Raw genomic sequence first — 19,033 nt, forward strand, 5'->3', positions numbered from 1 at the left:
GCTGGGCCCGTGCGCCGTGGCCGCTGAGTCTGCGCGTCCGGAGCCTGTGCTCCACGGCGGGAGGGGCCGCAGCGGTGAGAGGCCGGCGTACCACAAAAACAAAAACAAAAACAAAAAAAACCAAAACAGATATATGAAAAGGCACTCAACTTTACCAATCATCAGGAAATGCAAACTCAAACCACAATGAGATATTGTCTTACACATTTTAGGTTGGCTTTTATTAAAGAAAAAATATTGAAAATGTCGGCGAGGGAACCCTCGTGCACTGTTGATAGGAAGGTAAAGTGGCACAGCTGCTATGGAAAACGGTAGGGCGGTTCCTCAACAAACTAAAAGCAGAACCGTCATGTGATCCAGCAATACCATTTCTGAGAGTATGTCCAAAGGAACTGACATCAGGATCTCGACGAGAAATATACATTCCCACGTTCATTGATGAATTGTTCGCAATAGCCAAGGCATGGAAGCAACCTAAATGTCCATTGATGAATGAGTGGGAAAAGAAAATGTTTTTTCATCTACATACCATAAAATGTAATTTAACCTTAAAAAAGAAGGAAATTCTGTCATTTCCAATGACACGGATGAACCTGGAGGATATAATGCTGAATGAAATAAGCCAGACACAGAAATACAAAGACTATGTGATACCACTTACATGATGAATCTAAAATTGTCAAATCCATGGAAGCAGAGTGTGGTATGGTGATTGCCAGAGGGGAGAGGAAAATGGGGAAATATTAGTCAAAGAGTACAAAATTTCATTTATACCAGATGAATAAATCCTAGAGATTTGTACAGCGTAGGGTCTTTAGTTAACAATACTGCACTGTACATTTAAAAATTTACTGTGGGTAGATCTTATGTGTGCTTTAATCACAAAATACTAATAGTATTAATAATTATGGTAGAAGAAAGAGGAGGAGGAGAAAAAGGAGGAAAAGGGAGGAGGAGAAGTAAGAGGGTTTGAGGAGACTTCAGGAGGTGATGGATAGGTTTTATGGCATAGATTGTGGTGATGGGTCCATGGGTGTTTATTTATCTCCAAACTCATCAAATTGTATATATTAATTATGTACAACTTTTTGTTTATCAAAAAAAGAAAAGGAAATAAAATTTCTTGTGAAATATGCTTTCTTATAATAGTATTATAATTAAGGATATATATATGTTACATACAATAATCGTAAATATATTGTACCAAGGTCGTTTCCCATTTTATTTTGTGGATATTTCATTGGTTGTCTATCTGAGACAGGAAGCATAAGAAATATATGATTTTAATGTGCTTAAATATTAGCCGAATTAAGTTCATTACACAAAGTGAAAAGCATTTGTATGTAGCTGTGTTTTGTAACCTTTGTTTATGAAAATGATATTGGTCAGTACCATAATCTCTTGGGGAGAATATCCTTTAGGAGTAATATGAAGAACACCTCTTTTAAAAAGCTGATACATTTAAACATCTCAAGGTCCCACTTTATAATCAAAATAGAAAGCTGTCAAAAAAGTAGTGGAAAAATAATGGCTGGGTTCTTCATAGTCAGAGCTGTGAAGAAAATCTCAGGAGTTTATCCTAGATGATCACCTCTGTTTTACAGATCTAGGTAGTTAAAATAATTGTGATAACTCTAGGTGAATACCTCTACATTTAGGTGCTTACTGGAAATGAGCCTTTTAATCTGCTAGAGGAACACCTCTTCTGGCATCCAGAGCCTCAGCTCGTGAGCTGCAGGTACCCTTAGCTGCGTCCAGGGTCAGAAGGTGGGAGCGGGGGGCACTTCATCAGATTTCCTTGAATATCTATTCCAGTTTCATAAAAGACATTTTAAATAATGCCTTTTGATGAAAATTTAGGTCTTGAGAAAAAAAGCAATTTCTTCTTTCTTGCTCAGTGAATTTCACAGATAGACTTGCCTGCCCTTTGGACTATAACATTTGAACCAAACTAATGATTCTCATGGCTTAAGCCTCTAAAAGTTAGGAATAGTGACTTTTCCTTTTCTCGTTAGTGATCTTTAGGTATACCAGTCCACTGTTCCAATGAATACAAAAAAATGTAAGTAGGAAAAATAACTAGGAAACAGGATTTCATAAATAATATTAGGACCTCTCAGTAAGAAAAAAAAATAATACTTAGTAGGAAAAAACAGAGAAGAGAAATGAGGCTGTAGGTGAATAAATATTTCGAGCCTCGAGGAGGAAAAGCTAAGGCTAGTCAATTTTCTAAAAAGCAATCTGAGTACATAATCCTAGCAAAAAGTGTTAACAGGAGGTGGATGAATTTTTACAAATATAAAAAGAAACATATGTCCTATGAAGGAATGTGAGCACCACTTAGCAATTTCACAGCACTTTTCATCTTCAAAGAATTTTGCATGTTAACTAATTAATCCTTCCAACACCCTTGTGACGTAAACGTGACAAACAAGGACAGAAGTGAGTCTCAAATGACTAATTTACCAAGCTCACTGGTTGAGAAAGAATTATGAAAGCATGCCAGTTACTAATGAGGAAGATCCTAGGTAGGGATTTTATACAGGATATTGTGTGTGTGTGTGTGTGTGTGTGTGTGTGTGTACTTTCCAAAATTTGTTTACAGAAATATAGAGCAAATGACAGAATTTGAAAGAAAGCATTTATCACCCCTTGAGCTCAGTTTATGCTAGACTAGTGTGGACTTCTCAAATAATCCAAATTTAAACCATGCATATTAGCAGCAGTTTGGTATTTGCTTTTTATGCATGGAGTTGATGCATTATTTAGACAATGAGAACCAACTATCTGAAACTTCAGTGGTTTAAAGGGAGTTACACTTGTTAGGGGGTTATTTTCTGCCCAATTCTGTAACATGTAATCTATCAACACATATTCTTTCTTGTTATCCAAACACCAGGACAAGAATGCAAGGCCCAACTAAATGAGAGATCTGACAATTTTAGGCTCTTACTTGCCAACTACTTATTTTGGAAACTTATAACTGAGGCTGTGGTTAGTTTTCTAAAGATCTAAGTCTGTTTCCTTTTTCTCTGCCTGCCTGTGTAATACCGTCTACTATTACCCTGTTGTGACAGCAATATATCTTTCCCCAAACTTGCAGAAGAGAATAGCGGAGCTCATGACCACCCTGGAATGATAATAGCCGTGCCGTGCTGTTGGCACCCTGAGGTGACGGTGGCAGGGAGTCACATTATCCACTTACAACCACAGCCATTCCATTCCAGCTTCACGGGATAACAGAGTGAGTCTCACTGATTACCAATCTGCTAACATAGGCACTAGCCTTCATTCCTTTTCTTGATGATAAAATTTCATTGTGGGCATTATTAGCCTTACTGTGCTGCTCTTAAAATTGTTACTATGACCTTTCAAAAAGTATTGATCCACAAATGCTAAATGGCTAAATATTTCCAAAGGGAAACCTGACTGCCTTTTCTGCACCACAGCTATAAAATTTTCCTTCCAACAAATCAAGACTGGAGGGTACAAAAGGGCTGAGCATTACCCTTCTCTTTCTCAGTGTTAGTTCCAAACTATCATGTGAGTTTCTCTCTCTTCCCTTCCTCCCTTCTTCCTTCCCCCCTCAAATAAGCATAGATTTTCACCTCAGTCCATCATTTCCTTGTATCTGGGTAGCAAAAGTCATGTTGATTATTGCCCAGGGTTTTCAAATGTGGTGCAAAGTTGTAGAGACTATTGATTTAGTCATTCAATTACCAAATATTTCTTGAGTACTTACTATATGCTAGTCACCATTTTAGTCACTAGTGATACAAGAAAGAAGAAAAGTTCCTGCTCACAAAGACATAGCACTTACTAAGGAGGCTGATACTGGGCCCCTCAAAATGAAGAGGCATCCTCTTCTTTTTGGTCATAAAATTCAATCATTATACTACATTCCAATCACTGAGATACATTCTGTTGTTTGAAATTTCTTCCTGCATTTTTGTTTTGCTGCTACCTGCGATCATTTTCCTTCTGCTTGAAGAAAAACTTTTTTTTTTTTTTTAGTTTCAGTGTACTGGCAACAAATTCTCTGTTTTTGTATGTATTCAAATATCTTTAATTTTTTCGAAGATTTTTTTTCTAGATACAGAATTCTAGTTTGGCAGTAGCTTTCCTTTTTATTTCATTAAAGATATTCCATTGTCTTCTTGATTTCATATTCTATTGAGACATCAGCTGTATGTCATTATTGCTCCTTTAGAGATAGCATTTTTCTTTGAATGTTTTTTACTATTTTCTTTTGTCTCTGATTTTCAGTAATTTTTCTATGCTGTGACTAGTTGTGGGTTTTTTTGGGGGTGGGGGCGGGGGTTGTGTGGTTACCCTGCTTGAGGTCCACAGCTTTTCTAAGATCTGTATCTTGATTTTTTGGTCAGGTTTTGGAAATCCATTCTCTTCAAATATTTTTTTCCTTTATTCCCTCTCTATTCTTCTGAGCCTTTAATTATGTAGATTATAGTTTTTATCCATGTCATATAAATATAGATATAGATAGATAAATATATAAATAGATGTTATATATAGAGGGAGGCTTGCCCAGAAATACACAAATACATATGCTCATTTCTGTATTATTCTTTCTTTTGCTTTGGTCTCTAGGCTTCAGACTGTGTTTTCATCATTTTTCTCTTGATGAGTTCACTAATCCTCTCATGTTCTATATCAATCTCCTCATTAAGCACATCTATCAAAGTCTAAATTTCAGTTTTTCACATTGTCAACTCTAGAATTTTTATTTATTCTCTAATAGATTCCAATTCTCTAGTAAAATGTTCTACTCTGTCAATCGTTTTTGAAAAAATATTCAATATAGCCGTTTTAAAGTCCAACTTTAATAACTTGGTTAAATGAGAGTTTATTTCTAGTGTTTTCTCTTGGCCATGATTCCTGGGATGTCTAGTAGATTTTTAATTAAATGACAGCCATTGTGTGGGTTCTGGAGGTTACTGTATTTTTTTCCAAGTAGGTTTACTCTAACCAGTCCTAGAACCATACAGTAGGGTCAGATGACATTAATCAGATCAGTAATTGGATTTACTCAAGGACAGGTTGCAGTTTTGCGGTACGCGGGCCTCTCACGGTTGTGGCCTATCCCCTTGCGGAGCACAGGCTCTGGACACACAGGCTCAGCTGGCTCACGGGCCCAGCCGCTCTGCGGCATGTGGGATCTTCCCGGACCAGGGCATGAACCCGTGTCCCCTGCATCGGCAGGCAGACTCTCAACCACTGCACCACCAGGGAAGCCCTAGGTTGCAGTTTTTGATGGCTAAATCAAGCCCTGGCTGTTCCACACTCCTAGGATATAAACTTCCACCATTCCCACTGAGATTCCAAAGTATTTGCTAGGATCCCTCTCCACTGTTATTCCCAGACTCTCATTTCTGCATCTTGAGCATGAAGCTCTTTAGTCAGTGGAAAATGAGAATATTCTAAAATTTTAAAATCCTTTGTCCTTGGGAGTATCATTATCAGAACTCCATATGGGGTAGATAAAGGGAGCCCAATTAGGAAGTTACAGTAATAGTTTGGTTATGAGCTAATGGAGCCTGATACAGGGAGTTGGCAGTAGGAATATGTATATGAAAGGATGCATATGTAAGCTTTTGTGAGAGAAGAATGGGAGAGTGAACTTGTTGATTATGTGAAGCGTGATGTGTTAAATAAGCTTCTTCAAGATTTCGAGTCTACAGCCCTGAGGTATATTCCATGGACCACAGGAAAAATGAAATTCTAACTTAACGAGAATTTAGAGATGGAAATACATATTTGAGGGTAATACACACCTAGGAGGTGATTAAAGACTTGGTTAAGGACATACAGAAGAGGAAGAGAACAGGATGGGGAACAGAATCAGAGAGATCACAGACATTGGGGGATGAACCTGGTGACAGCTCAGTTCTCTTTTCACTTAACCAACATGTGCCCCTTAATATCTAAGGCACAATCGCATCAAAGAAAACCATTTTGCATTTAAGTGTAGACAGATCTTAGTGTTCACAGTGGGCTGGAGATGAAGTAAAACATGAAATAATTTTATGATTTCTGGTCTTTATCTCTTCTCGTGTCAGGAGAACTAAAAACTCTATCAGCACGAATCTAGAGACTCTCAGTCCTACATTATTAATGAAGGATGTAGTTAACTCTTTATCCCTTTCAGGGTTGAAATTACAAAAACAGCTTGTTGCAAAGTATACATGGGATTCTTAAATCCAGGAGAGTTTAGGGTACCGGAGGAGAGCAAAGGGAAGGTTGTTGGTGTTGAAAGTAAATATACTCTGTGTCAAAAATGCACTGTGGAGCCAGTGGTATGTGATAAGATATGGAGGCTGGCTTTGGAACTCTCTTTGTAAGTGCTAGGATTGGGGTTTTAATAATATAACAGTTCTTCAGGCTTTCTGACAAGGAAGGCTTGAAAGCATGCAGCACTGTATCAGGCTTATCAGTCAACTTCCAGGACAAAAACAGAAAGAATGCTCTATGTTCATCTTCACGCAATACATTGTCAGTTACAATTACAGAGAAAAACTAACCTCAGTGATCTTTGCAGTATTTAGTAATTTAAGAGCACGCTGGATTTGCAGCCCATCATTTGAATTAAAAGTACTGAATTTGGTTGGGTCTTTTGGTAATTTTTCAGAATTCTATAGCTGACACTGATAGGTAATGTTTTGGCAGAAAAAAAAAGAAGACAATGGGGAAATATGTACTTGAAATATAAACTTTGTGACTTCTCTCTGCACCCTGTAAATGTAAATATATATGTCTCCATATAGTTTTAATCCCCCGATAAGAGCAGAGATTTATGGGTGTTTAACTTTGCTTAACAGTTGTGTCCATAAAACCCAGCCTGAGAAAGTTCATAGGCTACTATATTTGAAGATGTAGACTTTTCTCTTTTTTTCTTTTAAAAAAAATTTTATTGAAGTATAGTTGATTTACAATGTTGTGTTAATTTCTGCTGTACAGCAAAGTGACAGTTATGTGTATATATATATATATTCTTTTTCATATTCTTTTCTGTTATGGTTTATTGCAGGATATTGAATATAGTTCCCGGTGCTATACATTAGGACCTTGTTGTTTATCCATCCTGTATATACTAGTTTGCATCTGCTCATCCCAAATTCCCAATCCTTTCCTCCACCACACCCCCTCCCCCTTGGCAACCACAAGTCTGTTCTCTATGTCTATGCGTCTGTTTCTGTTTCATAGATAAATTCATTTGTGTCATACTTTAGATTCCACATATAAGTGACACCATACGGTATTTGTCTTTCTCTTTCTGACTTACTTCACTTAGTAGGATAATCTCTACGTCCATCCATGTTGCCGCAATTGGCATTATTTCATTCTTTTTGATGTCTGCGTAATATTTCATTGCGTATATATGTACCACATGAAGATGTAGATTTTCAAAAACCTTCTCATCTTATTTTTTCTCAGTCCTTCACTTATCCTCCATTCATAGCTGAATGTGAATGCTCTTGTAAATTTCAAAGCAGGCAGGGGCAAAGGTAGCCAAACTTGTGCTACCCTGAATGACAGCCTGGAAACGTCAGCTCCCTTTTCATCTTTTATCTTTGGGATCACAGGTTGGCAGGTCGTACCAATCAGTCTAGAGCAGTGATTCTCACCTTGGCAGCAATAATTCACTGTGGAGTTTTTTAAAAGTACAGATGCCTGCATCCCACCCAGAGGTTCTGGTTTAATCGGTCTGAGCTGCCTCCTGGATTTTTAAAACTCCCCAGATAGTTATAAAGCACAACCTAGAAGAAAACTCAGGAAATTCAATTCCCTAAAGTAACTCTTATAATTAACTTCTTAGAAAACCTTGCCTGGATTTTCATCTCATAAATAATACTTAATCTTTATGGTTCTGTACATAGGTATTGGCTAAACTTATTCAAATATGAATCCAGTGTGCATTTGGGAGTATAGAAAACACATACCCTATTTTATAGGTATTACAGGTAAATGTGCCAGATTTAGCAAATAAAAACAGAGAATGTACAGTTGTATTTGAATTTTGGATAAACAGTGAATAATTCTTTTTGTACAAGTATGTCTCAAGCAATATTGAGGGCGTGCTTATACGAAAAACATTATTTGTTGTTTATTTGAAATTCAGATGACGCTGTGTCCTGCTTTTTATCCGGCAGCCCTAATTACAGGACATGCAGAAAATGTTTAGCTGCTCCATTTTAATCAAAGCATTTTTGTTGACTTGTAAACAATCGCCTGTGAAACCATTTTATATTGGTCTAATCACAGTTAAGACACCCGGAACAAGCAATCTAGGCAGTGTGGCTGAACAATTTAACCCAATTCACTAAGCCTCTTGGCCTACTTATTCATTCAAAACACTCACTTTGTCTAAGATATTTATAGACGAGATCAATTTTAATTTCCTTTACCTCTCGAGTACACAGTTTGTAATTACTCCAACAGAGATTTATCCACCTTCTAATACAGTTCTGGGGTAAGACCTGCATGCCGGGGGGGTTCACTTCTACTCCAGCCTAAGTTGTCTGAACTGTCTTAATCTGTAGACCAATTTTCTCTACAGCCCCCTAAGGAAGGAACTTGTTGATTTTGGCAGTGTTTACCTTTCCTACAAACAAATTCAACATTTTCCAGACCGGCTGGCTCTTAAAAATCACATGAGAGCTGCGGAAAAACTGCCTAGAGTATGCTTCAGAATTCCTCCCTCCCCCATATTCTAGGAAAAGCTTTACGTTCCTCACAGCTGCTGGAAGATAATCTACGGAGTCAGGAGTATTTAGAATCTGTGGAGAAGGCTGTACAGTTCCCTGAGTTCAGTTCTTTTCTAGAAAGAGAGTAGAAGAATCTGTCAGAAAAAAAAAAAGTTCCAGCCTTCACGAATGATAATACGGACTTCCACATGGAGAAAAGGGAAAAGAACTGATTTGATGTTTGTTTTCTCATAAAGGTTTAACAGTGTCATGTTCCACCTGGAGCAAGAACATGTATGTCGTGTGCTTGCGTGTTACTGGCTTTCACTGAGTATTGTCACTCATCTTTGCTTTGGGCAGCTTGAATGGTATAGTGTTGTGTCTTTGCATCGTTTTCATTAGTGAAGGTCATCACCCCCTTTCCATCTCCCCAGGTACCTCCAGCCATCCCTCTCTGTCTCTTAGACCAAAACCCGTTTTGCGTCATGTGTCAGCAGAGTAAACTTTCTTCCATGAAGGAGTCTTCCTTGGCAGGCACTAAATGGAGGCTGGTGTCACTACAATCAAGACAGTCCAATCTATGTTTTGCAAAAAGAAAGTGCATTCGAGTTTCCTCACATCTGCCGTTTATGTATAAAAATTTTCAGATTTCATTGAATATTCTCCTAAGTCTTGTGTGATGTGCTAGAGACCGTAATTCTGTTCATCAAAATTATCTTGATCTGGAAAGTGTAATTTACATTTATTTCCCCTTGATGTAGTTCAGTGTTATCTCTGGTGAACTGAGAGCTATTGATCTATTTAACAAATTATTTTTTTCCTCCAAGTAATAACTTCATTGTTTTCGATGCTTAAAAACCAAAGAGTTCATGTCTCTGACTCTCAGAGTTTTTCCTCGTCCCTGCCACAGACCTCATCCCAGCCAGGACCTACCACCTTTGTTCGAGATCTCTTCCTGCCAGCTTCCACTTGCGGTGTCCTGTGGGAATGCACCTTTGCCCCAATTTGTTTCTTGTCTCTTCTGTTTTCTCTTGCTTTGTTCATTTTTTTTTCCCAAGTTCAGACCCCTCTATCAGATGTCTCTTACGATCTAGACCAATTTTTTGGGGTGTGTTAAGACTCCCCCCCTTTTTTCCTATTCCTGCTCTTATTCTCTAATTTTGCACTGAAATGGGTATTTCCTGTCTCCTCCATGTGTCTTCTTTGTTGGATTAACTCCTTTCCTTCTTCAATACCTCCTCCTTACTCAGAAGGGTTGTTAACAATGAAATTTACTGTTCTAATTCTTTGGCTTATTTTTTGCCATTCAGGCCAGGTCCTGGCTCTTCTTCGCTTCTGTCACCTAGATTAGATTGATTACAGGGAGAGGAAGGTAACTGATTGGCAATTCACTACTTGGGCTGTTCTAAATGTTGGAACCAAGCCTGTAACACTTTGATTTAATGCTTCAGAATGAACTTGAATCTTGGCCAAACTCACCAATTATTTGGCTTCAGTGTACGAACCTGAGCTGCATTTAGCTTCCCCTCCTGTCCCCTGGGTCCTGGACTGGAATCTCTGGGTGAAAGCAGAGCTGGTCTGTGCTTGGGGCTCAGCGTGGCTGCTAGCCATGGTTTGCAGTAAAGGCAGGGGTGGGAATGGGAAAAGGAAAGGTGTACAGTCTCCTCTGACGCTTTCTCAGAATCCCTCACCCCGTTCTTAAACAAAGCCTTATAGGCACTGAAAGTTTCAGATTTTTAGTTTTTAAATTATTGGTCGTGGAAGTTAGATAAGCGCTTTAGTACGCTCCATGTTTTTTGGCCATTCTTTGGAAGCATGGTACTCGATACAGTTTTGAGCTTTTGTGCTTGTTTGATACTAGTTGATACAATAAGTGCTTCAATATCAAACAGAAATGAAAGCTGCGTTTCCCTTGCCACTCCTGAAAACTCTACCGTGGCCCTCTACTGTGTGTATTTAGGAACTGAGAGTTTAGAATCAATCCTCAGATCCCACAGAACCCCTAACTTCAGATATTGTCACCGTGTTTCCTAGGGTATAACGACACTTTTCCCGCATGGAAAATGCACTGGGCTGACTCTGTCAAAGAGCTGTATCTTAGACGGGCACTGAGAGAAGATCGGCAATTTCAAGACCGAGCCCCCGGGTTGTTCCGAGGCCGCGGCGACCACCCCAAGATGGGGATGCTGAAGAGGAGTGTCCTGCTGGAGGACGTGACCATTAACTGCAGCAGGGACTCCGAAGTACCCGAGCCTCCGGTAAGTCACCGGTGGAAGGAGGTGCGGTGCGACCGCACGGTCACGTGGCTGGCGGCGTGGACAGAGAACGGGCAGAACTCCATCAAGTACACCATGCTGAACCCCAGCTCCAAGCCGAAGGGGGAGAGAGATTGGGAGAAGTATGAAGTGGCTCAGCGCTTGAAAGGAGTCTGGGCGAGATCTGTTCTCAGTACCGGGCCGACTGGAAGTCCTGAGAAATGAAGGCGAGACGCGCTGTGGCCCTTTATTTCATCGACAAGCTGGCGCTGCGAGCCGGGCACAAGACGGAGGAGGGCGACGCGGCTGACACGGTGGGTGGCTACTCCCTCCGCGTGGAACACGTCCAGCTGCACCCAGGGGCCGGTGGCTGCCCGTACGTCGTGGAATTCGACTTCCTGGGACAGGACCCGATCCGCTACTAAAACAGAGTGCGGGTGGAGAAGCCGGTGTATGAGAATCTGCAGCTGTTCATGGAGAACAAAGGCCCTGGGGATGAGCTCTTTGACAGACTGACCACCGCCAGTCTGAACAAGCACCTGCAGGACCTGATGGATGGCCTGACGGCCAAGGTGTTCCGGACCTGCAACGCCAGCCTCACCCTGCAGGGCCAGCTGAGAGCACTGACCAGAGCTGAAGACAGCGTAGCCGCTAAGATTCTGTCTTACAACAGAGCAAATCGGGCCATTGCCGTTCTCTGCAACCATCAGCGGGCGACTCCCAAGACCTTCGAGAAGTCGATGCAGACTCTTCGGTAGAAGATTGCGGCGAAGAAGAAGCAGGTGGCTGAGGCCAAGGCACAGCTGAAGAAGGCAAGGGCCGACCACAAATCCAGAGGGGACAGCAGGTCCAAGAGCTTCCTGGACAAGAGGGGACGGCTGCTGGAGAAACTGGAGGAGCAGCTCGGGAGACTGCGCTTGCAGGCCACAGACAAGGAGGACAGCAAGCAGGTGGCCCTGGGCACGTCCAAGCTCAACTACCTGGACCCCCAGATCAGTGTTGCCTGGTGTAAGAGGTTTGGGGTGCCCGTGGAGAAGATCTACAACAAGACACAGAGGGCTCTCGACATGGCAGGCAAAGACTTTGAATTCTAAATGAGCATCTCTGTGCCTCGTTGGAACTTATTTTTTTTCACCATTAAAGCAGATGGGGGAATTTTGTACAAAAAAAAAAAAGAGCTGTCTCAGAAGGCACACATCAGGTCCCTGCAAACTCAGGGAGCCCACCCTCTTGTTGGTGCATGTCTGAGGCCACAGGTTTCCACGCTGCCAAACAAGTCGGTGGGGACATTCTGGCAGCTTGACGGTGATTTTTATGTGGAAGGATGTTAAGAGCCTCCCAGATGCAATTCAATCAGACCAGGAACCATGTTAGACAATTCTGCCAAATTTATACTAATGTAAAGTAAGCTAGGTGGCTGTTCACTCCTTATCATTATTTTTGTAACACTTGATCTAAGTCAAAAGTTTAAGAAAAGAGTTTGCCCCTTCCTCCTCTCCTCCCACCTTCATGGCCTTTGTTCCGACAAAATGACATTGATTTAGGATCCATTAGATTAACCAGTTGCTTCTCAGACAAACTAAAAGTAATCCCGAGCTGATTTTACCATCCATTGGTCTCCAAACAAGTTTGACAAAACCCATGAATTTCCATGGAGAAACTCAACTTCTCTGTGTAGATGCTTTGACCTGTACACAGAAGCTGGCTCTTCGTAACCAATAGCCTTGTAATATTTGAAGGTTTAAAAAGTCTGCCCAAATGTGGGGAAAAGTTAAGCATCAATTTAAAAAACTAGTGAAAATTTTGAGCTCACCTTACAAAAACATATTTTGAGCACAAGGTAAAGAAACATTTATGTATTATGTGCATAATACACAAAATAGTGAAACCCTGTAGAAGCTACAGGTAGACATTTAGGGATCAAGAATTTTGATTTGTTTGTTAGGAAATGCAAGACTCTACACATGTTTATTTGACATGTGTTCTAAGAATGTAAGTGTTGGATACGGTATGATAATCTCAGGGCAGCCACAGGAGGAAATAAGAATGAGGCTTAGAAGGAAGAGTTGATTATACACACAGGTCCTAGAGAGCCACCACATGAGATGCAGGGCCACAGGGGAAGCACCAGGTTTGGGTCAGGCGGGAGAAGACAGGAACAAGGGGAAATTCCAGCTCATCCTTTATTGGGATTTCTGTGAGAAAAGCAAGACATATCAGAGTAAAGAGTTTAGGTTTGGATAATTACAGGAAAGCCTGGGCTATAGGATGGTGTCTCGCTGGTGGTACCCGGCCCAGGGATGACTTGGAGCTTGGTTTGTGAGAAATAGATAAAGGAGTGGTTGAGGCCATAGACTTGGATTGGTTGGTTTGCACATGAAAAATGTGCTCCCAGCTCAGCACGTTGTTATCTTTAAGAAATGGGTTTCTCTTTTGTCCAGAAAGCTTTTGAAGGTGTCAAACCATCATACAATACAGAAAAGGAAGAAACAATTAATACAGCATCTTTAGTAACTTTCACACTAAGTTAAGTGCTATGAATATTTTATGTATAAGACAGTCTCTGTATTTCAAAATCCCAAACTACGGAACAAGGACATTTATAAGGGAAATGTTGATCATCTAGGAGAAAGAAGAGATGATCCTATAACATATTTCTTAATAAAGTAGGAGGGGATAAGACCCATAGCGCACAGGGTGCTAAGGGTCTCAATTCCAAGGAGATGCTGCTCCACTGGTGTACACACTAATTAACTTAATAAAATATTACCAGTAATTTAAAAAACTTCCTAAATTCCCATCCTTAATAACATTCTTACCTCTACTCCCAGAGTTAAGTAACTTTTGTTACTATCTTTCCTTTTTTTAAATTTTACTTTACAAAGTCTGAAAAGATATTTTAAGACAATTTTTTAGAGCAGTTTTAGGTTAACAGCAAAACTAAGAAGTTATAGAGATTTCCATATGCCCCCTGTCCCTGCACTTACATAGTTTCTCCCATTATCAACATCCTCCAGCAGAGTGGTACACTTGTTATAATTGGTGAAGCAACATCGACACATCATAATCACTCTAATCCATAGTTTTACCTTAAAGTTTAGCCTTGTGTTGCACATTCTTTGGGTTTGGATAAATGTATAAGGACACGTAGTCATACTATAGTATCATACAGAGTCTTTTCATTGCCCTAAAAGTCCTCTGTGCTCTGCCTATATACCCTCCCCCACCCCAAACTCTGGCAACCTCTAATCTCTTAACTGTCTCCATAGTTTTTTTTTTCTTCTCTTCCAGAATGTCATACAGTTGTTATCATTCAGCATGTAGACTTTTCAGATTGGTTTCTTTCACTTAGCGATACGCGTATAAAATTCCTTCCACCATTCATCAGATATAATGGATTTAGCAACAAGTATCATCAAACTCTGGGTTACCAATCAAAAGGTAATGTATTATTTCTCATAATGAAAAAAAAAGGGGGGGTAGGGTACCCAGTAAGGTCTGATTAGTACTTTCCACTGAGTCTGTATTCCACTATCTCTGCTTTTGGCTTCATCCTATAGTTGGTTTCCTCTTGTGATCACAAATGGCTGTAACATGTCACCTGGAGACAATAGTAACTAGTGGCGGAAAGGGGGTTACCTTTACATCTCTTGTGTCGGTAGGAAAGGACAGCTTCTCATGCCCGGAAAGATTTTCTCCTGTGGTTCATTGGCCTGATTTTGGCCACCTTTTTTTTTCATACCAACCCTTGGCAAGGGTTACTTTCTGACCGCTGGACTCCTTAGACTCCTCCAGACCCACTGGATCGGATGATGGGGTCAGCTTCCTTAGAAACACTTGGCTATGTGGAGGAAGACTGGATATCTTAAAATATATGCTCTTAGGAATCAGAGAAATTTCCTGCAACCAACAGGGCACGTCACACTCCTGTTTTCATTTATGGAAATTCCTGCTTTTACTAGTCATATAGAATGTCACACATGGTCATATCAATGAGCACATTTGAACAGTTAATAAGATTGAGCTGAGATTAGGACACAGGGGCTGTGTTAGTGATGCATGTTTGCCTTTGGGGCAGCCCAACATAATACTTAGGAGCGTCGGCTCTGAAGTAAATGCCAGCTTCACATAGCTGTACGATCTTGGGCCAGTTAAACCTAGCTTCTCAAAGCTTCCATTTCCTCACCATAAATTGCAGATAATGATAGTAGTCATCTCACCTGGTTGTTAGAAGGATTAAAGGAGATAATGCGTATACCACGTGTTCGAAAATACCTATCATATTTTAAATGTTCAACACACCCAAGACATAATATCTTATTATATTTATTTTTGCACATCGTAGGCTCTCAGTACCCACTGGTGACTGAAAATACTAAAACAACTACAAAGACAAACAAACAAAAGCAACATAGAATCATATTAGCAAGTGACATCAAAAAGAAAAAGAAAAACAATAAAATCTCATCCTGCACAGGTTCTCTGACTACCAACAGAAGCAGAGACGGGCCCTGCTGGAGGACTGTTTCCCTAAGTTGGGCTTGTGATAAATTCCCACAGATTAAAGTCAAGGATGTTTTCACAAAGATCACCAAACATAGGAGAAGGCAAGCCACTGCAAGTTAAGGGATGGAAGGATGGATGCTTTTAGATTCTCATATCTGCAGAATGGCCTTAACAGACAAGGGCAACAGAGAACAGTGTACGTTGATGCAACAGAAGTCACAGAGACCAAAGGAACGGATCCCAGGAACATACCCATGCACGTAGGGAAATCTGATGGACAGAGTCAGCATCGCACATTAGTGTGGAAAGGAAGGTTGCTTAACAAATCAAGCGCTCAAAATAAGCTATCCCAGTGCAGGGGAGAATGAAAAGGGGTCCCAGTTCACACCATCATGTGCAAATATCCACCTTGAATAGACTGAGAACTTAAATGTTCAAAGCTGAGCCTGCGCGTCCGGAGCCTGTGCTCCGCAACGGGAGAGGCCACAACAGTGAGAGGCCCACGTACTGCAAAAAAAAAAAAAAAGTAGATGTTAGCTTAGCTATGAGGGTATAAGAAAAAAAGTAAGTAACTGAGAAAGACATAATTATAATCAGGTTCCAGATATACCTATGTCCACAAAGGTGGACAGTACAGATTCTAGACTTTAAGTCATTCTTCGGTGGCAGCCTATCAAAAACATCTTGGGGCCAGGAGGTGAGTTTTTTTAATGTTGATCGAATGACAGTAAATACACTTTGATTTATTCTTTAAAGGAAGCGGCACAGGGTTTTATTACGGGGCTCCCTTACATAGTAATAACATTTCACATTATTCACCTTCAGAAGACAAAATACAAAACAAATTCTTGTATTAGATAACGGGTGAACAATGGCTGATTTGAATTAAAATTTATTTAAATGTCATTTCTAAAAGACAATGCATTTCCATGCAGATCTCATTTGCAATTTCAGAAAATCATACCTTATTACATAAAGATAATCTTGAGTATCAAGATCAATGCCCAGATGGATGTGGTCCCATTTTGACATCACAAGTCGTAAGGACCCTGATTCATGTAATAGGCAAACGAATGGCATTTTCTGATACTTTTAAAGTCAGAATAATGACTAAGGAGAGCTGCCCAAAGTTCTGCCAGGCAAAGGACATATTGGAGTGGGGACTGGGGGGTTGTGGACCGCTTACCGGTGAACCTGAGGACAAAATTCAGCCCCTCCCCCCAAAAAGGAAGATAAAAGTCTTCAGACAGGCATTCTCTCTGACCTCCTGGCTCAATAATTTATGTCACCCTGAGGGCATTTAAGGTTTGTGCCACAGTGTTTCAGGCTACTGCTGAAGAGATTCCTTAACTGTGTCTCTTAGGTCACTTGTGTTTACGGCTGACTATAGGGGTCTTTACTGTAAGGGTCTCTCATACACTGATCAGATTCTATTACAGTGTCTGGGAAAAACTCATTCACAGTCTTTCTGTGGATGAAAGATTTTTTTTTAAATTTTACCACAGATACTTTAACATGTATCAAATCGAGAGTCTCTAATGATTCATAATTCTCCAAGGTCAAATTTTTTCACCCAACCTTATCTTCCCTACAGTAATCTTCATGAGAAGTTGAAACATATGTAGGTTTGCCTTGATTTAGGGCATGGATTTAAGAAGACATGGCAAACAAGCCAACACTGGGTCAACAAACATATATGCCAGGATTTATCCGTTTAAAAAAATTTTTCATTAACCCTGGCAAAGACAGGGTTTCCGTGGCCTTAATGCACAATGACTCATGCTTTTAACTACCTGTAGATTGTTCCCTAGCCGTGCAGACTCCTGTCCATTCTTCAAGCGAATAGTACCAGATTGACAAATTACTCCCATACGTATGCTTCTTGTTAAAATTTAAAAAAAGAGAAAAGAGTGAGTATATGGGGACTTCCCTGGTGGCGCAGTGGTTAAGAATCCTTCTGCCAATGCAGGGGACACGGGTTCGATCCCTGGTCCAGGAAGATCCCACATGCCACGGAGCAACTAAGCCCGTGCACCACAACTACTGAGCCTGTGCTCTAAAGCCCACCAACCACAACTATTGAGCTTGCATGCCACAACTACTGAAGCCCGCGCACCTAGAGCCCATGCTCCGCAACAAGAGAAGACACTGCAAAGAGAAGCCCTGCGCACCACAACTAAGAATAGCCTCTGCTCACCACAATTAGAGAAAACCCGCATGCAGTAACAAAAACCCAAAACAGCCTAAATAAGTTAATTAATTAATTTTAAAAAAAAGAGTGGATATATCTATACATATAGCTGAGTCACTTTGCTGTACACCTGAAACTAACACAACATTGTAAATCAACTATACTCTAGTGAAAATTTTAAAAAAGAAAAATGATAAACATTTCAATGAGCATATCTTCATAGATAAGATCATTATAAATATAGTGAAAACAGAAAATATAATATGAATTCATTAGCTAAGAACCTAAAATCTCTCAACCAAATCAGTTGGGTTTGGGGGGCGCTTGAAACTGCATTATTTGGCAATGTAGTGAGAGGACAGTAACTTTTTTCTTTAGCTTTGCTGTCTCTTTTCATCAAAAGGAGACATTTTTCATATCTGAAGAACAGGACTTTACCTAATCTTCTCTTATTTCATAAGCATCATCTTTCAGGGTAATTCTGAAATTGGCCATCAAACAAACGTCAAGCATTAAAAACATTTTTGTTTGATTTGCACTCTTTTTTAATTGATTCTAGCCAAGACCTCGCTCTTGTTTAGCTGTAAATAATTTGTCTATTTTCTTTCAAAATGTCCATGATTTTTGAAAACAAAATGACATGAGTTATGCTCATAGGGTTATGCTCAGGGCAATTCATTCTCTTCCTCACAATAAGGTAACACATATTTCACGTAAGCCTGGAAACTTACCTTCCTCCCTGCTGCTTAGATCACCCTCACACACAGGTAGTGGCTGCATCTTCCCTGCAAGGGCACTGTGGTCACTGTCTTACTGGGCTGATCCGGACACCTGATTTTCTCAGTATCAGCACTACACTTAAAACTTGCCATCTTTATCTGCTATCCCTATTCTCATTTGAAACTATGTTTTTCAAAATAATTTCACTTTAAAGATGTCAAGTGAAACATGATGCAAAAATCACAAACCTTAGAATTTTCCATAGTTTTGACTTACTGAGGGTCAGCCTGGGGTGAGAAACGAATTAAATACAGTCAGTATATATTTTGTTGATCAATTCTAAAGTTGACTCGGTTTGTGGGATCTTGTGTTGTTTTCTGAAATGTAATAAATGGCATTAAAATGAAGAACACATTTTAAATTCCAGTTTGCAATTCTCCACCCGCTTTCTAAGACATCAGACAGGTCATCATGTCTCCATCAGCTATGCAAGTCAGCCTCCAACTTTTCAAATCCCCTGCTACATATAAAATGTTTTTGCTTTCCCAGCTTTCACAAGGAAACAAACAAACATTTATGCTGGCTGGAACAAAAAAGTGGGAATTTTGCAGAAATACTTTTGATAGAGTATCTCGAAATTTCAAACACTTAAACATGCT

The 19,033-nt window shown here is 40.1% G+C and overlaps 1 pseudogene; it reads left to right on the forward strand.

The window, feature by feature from the left end:
* LOC101332677 (DNA topoisomerase I, mitochondrial-like) overlaps positions 1-12,051 on the forward strand; it is a 36,328-nt pseudogene extending 24,277 nt beyond the window's left edge.
* The last annotated feature ends 6,982 nt before the right edge of the window (positions 12,052-19,033 follow it).

Source organism: Tursiops truncatus, chromosome 2, assembly GCF_011762595.2.
Source record: "Tursiops truncatus isolate mTurTru1 chromosome 2, mTurTru1.mat.Y, whole genome shotgun sequence".
NCBI lineage: Eukaryota > Metazoa > Chordata > Mammalia > Artiodactyla > Delphinidae > Tursiops > Tursiops truncatus.